Here is a 3,060-nt window from a genome sequence, read left to right on the forward strand (position 1 = left end):
GCGCTGCCCTGCGCCTCCCCCGCCCGCGCACCTTGGCTGGGGCAGGAAGGGCGCCCCGCCCCGCACCTGGGAGGCGCCGCTCCCTGCGCCCGCCCCAGCCCCAGCGCTGCTCTCCCGCCCGGGCAGGCTGCACCTCGCAGGGCAAGGAGAGACCCCGGCGACCCTCCAGGAGTGCCCCCCCCCAACCCCGGACCTTGCCCCTGTCCTGACTCGAGGCCGCGGACACACCCAAGGGGGTGAAGTTGATTCCTGCTCCCGTCAGGGTGGGAAACTAGCTTGCCTTCGTGGCTGTTATCAGGGATCCTGATTTTTTTTTCTGACAAAAAATTACACGGCAGGGGGCGTATCTGGGTCCATGCAGGTAGTTTTCCTTGAGTGCCCAGGGGATAACTGCTTTTCTGGCACGGTTTAGCACCCGCCGAGGTGTTGGGGCTTAAAGCCCACTTTATGGAAAGGGAGGCTCCTCTCTAGCTGCTCCTGGGGCCGTACGGCTGAGGGCAGGCGAAACTGGGCCTGCACGTAGGATGCCTGTCAAAAGACTTTGGAAATATCTAAAGCCCCGGTGGGGGTGGATGATGTTTGCCAGTTGTAGGGCCACTTATGGTTCTGGACTGACATACGGATTTGGACTTGATTTGGCTTGGGACACAAAACATTTCTTTAAAAAAAAATCCCCAATTTCAGGAATAAAAGTAGTAATCCCCAAATCCACATTTTTCTGTGATTAAAATAAAAACTTACTACACATCTAGATAGATAGATAGGCATTTCATTTTAATCACAAAAAACGTGGATCTTGGGTTTCCTTTTTTTAATCCAAAAATTGGGGGGGGGGTTCCTAAATCAGAGAAAACCAAGATCTTCATTGTCTGGGTGTTAATGACCCTCTTTCCTTTGTTTTTAATGGTCTTCCAATCAAGCTGCCCTTTGCTCTGCCATTCTGCTCTGTTAGCTGCTCCCCACACACCAGCTCCTAGTCACCACCCTGCAGCCTGTTGTGAAGTCTAGCTTAAAAGACCTTAACTCAGGTGTGGAAAACATTAACTCAGGTGAATATTAACTCAGGTGTGGGAATAACCTAGTGAAACTTTGCACTGTCAACCTGTTCAGGAAAGCTAGATTTGGTTTTATCATTATCACTCTGAAAAAAGAGGTGTGCATTTAATTCTAATGACCACAGAACAAAAGAAAGAACACCGTTTGCTTACTTTTGTCTAGTTTTTTTTTGTCCTTTTGTGCACAATATATGATATAGCAAAGTAACATACTTTCAATAAAATTATATTTGTTGTTGCTTTGATCTTAAACTGAATAATACAGCCCTGAGCCCTAGTAGATCAGTAAAGCTTCTAGTTTCGTTTTAACTGGAGAAAAGTGTGTTGTGTTCTGTGTGATGATGCAGCATGCTATCTGCACCCCACTTTTCAAAATCCTAGATCCACCTGTGCTTGGGGCCCAGTCCTGCTGCCTCTGGAGCAGGCAGGATTGGGCCCACCAGGAGATGCCTGAGCTCAGCCCCTTTCCAGCTGAGATCTAAATGGCTTATCTGCCACAAGGAGATGAACTCTAAACAGCCTTAACGTGATGCTAAAAGCAGAACCCCTAAGCCCCCAAGGGCCCTCCCGGGCCTTGTGCTCCACCTGGGCACATGGCCCACACCAAACTATTTGCAGGACTCCTCCAGTCCTTATTTTCTGTATTTCCTCTGAGAGTGCATTCCATGTACTTAATATTTGTTCCACATTTTTGTTCAAGGCATGGATTTTTTAAATTTCCTTTTCTTCATTAGTTACAATGAATTCCTCCCCTTTCTTCCCCCAAGCTACTGCAGACTTGAAACCAAAATCTTACGAAGTCAGACTTGTACAAGGGCTCACCTCTCAGCTCCTGTTCCATGTGATTGCATGTCAGTCTGCACAGATCCATGTGCAAGATCTAGCCTTCAAGAATGCAAAGAGTCCCATTGACTTTATTCACAGGAACCTAGGTAAAGGCTCATTCAGGTGCTTAGCTTTCCACATAGCTACTGCTCTCCTTGAAGCGTGCAAGTCTTCCTGAGATCAGGCTTTAATTCTCTGTGGAGCCAGGAATAGATATCAGGATCCTATCCTATACTCTAACAACAAGGCAATTTTCTAACCATATAAAGCACTATATTTTCAACATTTAAAATGTACCTGACTGTATTAATCATACAGTGGTTTACAGCAAACACTGGTTTAAAAGATGGCTTTCCTGCTAAGGAAATGTGTCCTTAAAATTAGGATTACCATATTTCCAGTTCCAAAAAAAAGACACACCCATGCCCTCCACACATACACGCATGCACGTGCACGTGATAGTCCCCAAGCCCTGGCCCTGTAACCCCCACCTCCCACAGACTAACCTGCATGCAACTCCTTGGGCTGCTCCCACACCACCCTCCCTGCCTGGCTACATGCCAGCCATCACGCATATGTGCCCTGCCTCTAGTTGCCCTCCCTCCACTCCCCCCAGCCCTAAACAGCTCCTTGCTAGGTCAAGCTAGGAAACACTTCTAAACTGAGCTGACCAAACTCCTGGACATCTGATCAGGAAGATCCAAAAAGAGGACATGTCTGGAAAAACCCAGAGGTATGGTAACCCTACTTAAAATATATACAAGGGGAGGGAATTTCCCTCCAAACAGGACTTAGCAGTAATATTGGTTTCTTTCCTTCTTTTTCTTTCATTCAATACTCAAAGTCTAGTACACTCTGCAGCTTGTTTTATGTTCCCCTGAAGAATTTGTTGGCAGCAAAGCCAAAGTTTTATTACACTGAGATGATATTATTAGCTTTAGTTTTTATTTACTTAATTTCTACCATAAGGTAGCAATCAAAGACAGAATGGAAAAACAACAGCCTCTGAATTTTCCCCATTTCTCCAGCTTGTCTGCCACTGGAAAGACTGTTTCTTCAAAACAGTGCTTGTGGGAAAACCAAACACACCTACTGCAATAACTGGAAAACTGAAACATGCATCTTAAAACAAAAAAAAACCTACATGAGAGAAAAGGAGCAGTGAAATGATATTCTTTCC

At 46.0% G+C, this 3,060-nt stretch overlaps 1 protein-coding gene across 3 annotated transcripts in view; it reads right to left on the minus strand.

The window, feature by feature from the left end:
* Positions 1-3,060, minus strand: part of LOC102376260 (protein ADP-ribosylarginine hydrolase-like protein 1) — a 134,534-nt gene that overhangs the window by 55,580 nt on the left and 75,894 nt on the right. The gene's annotated exons all lie outside the window — the stretch shown is intronic.

Source organism: Alligator sinensis, unplaced genomic scaffold (genome assembly GCF_000455745.1).
Source record: "Alligator sinensis unplaced genomic scaffold, ASM45574v1 scaffold288_1, whole genome shotgun sequence".
Taxonomy (NCBI): domain Eukaryota; kingdom Metazoa; phylum Chordata; order Crocodylia; family Alligatoridae; genus Alligator; species Alligator sinensis.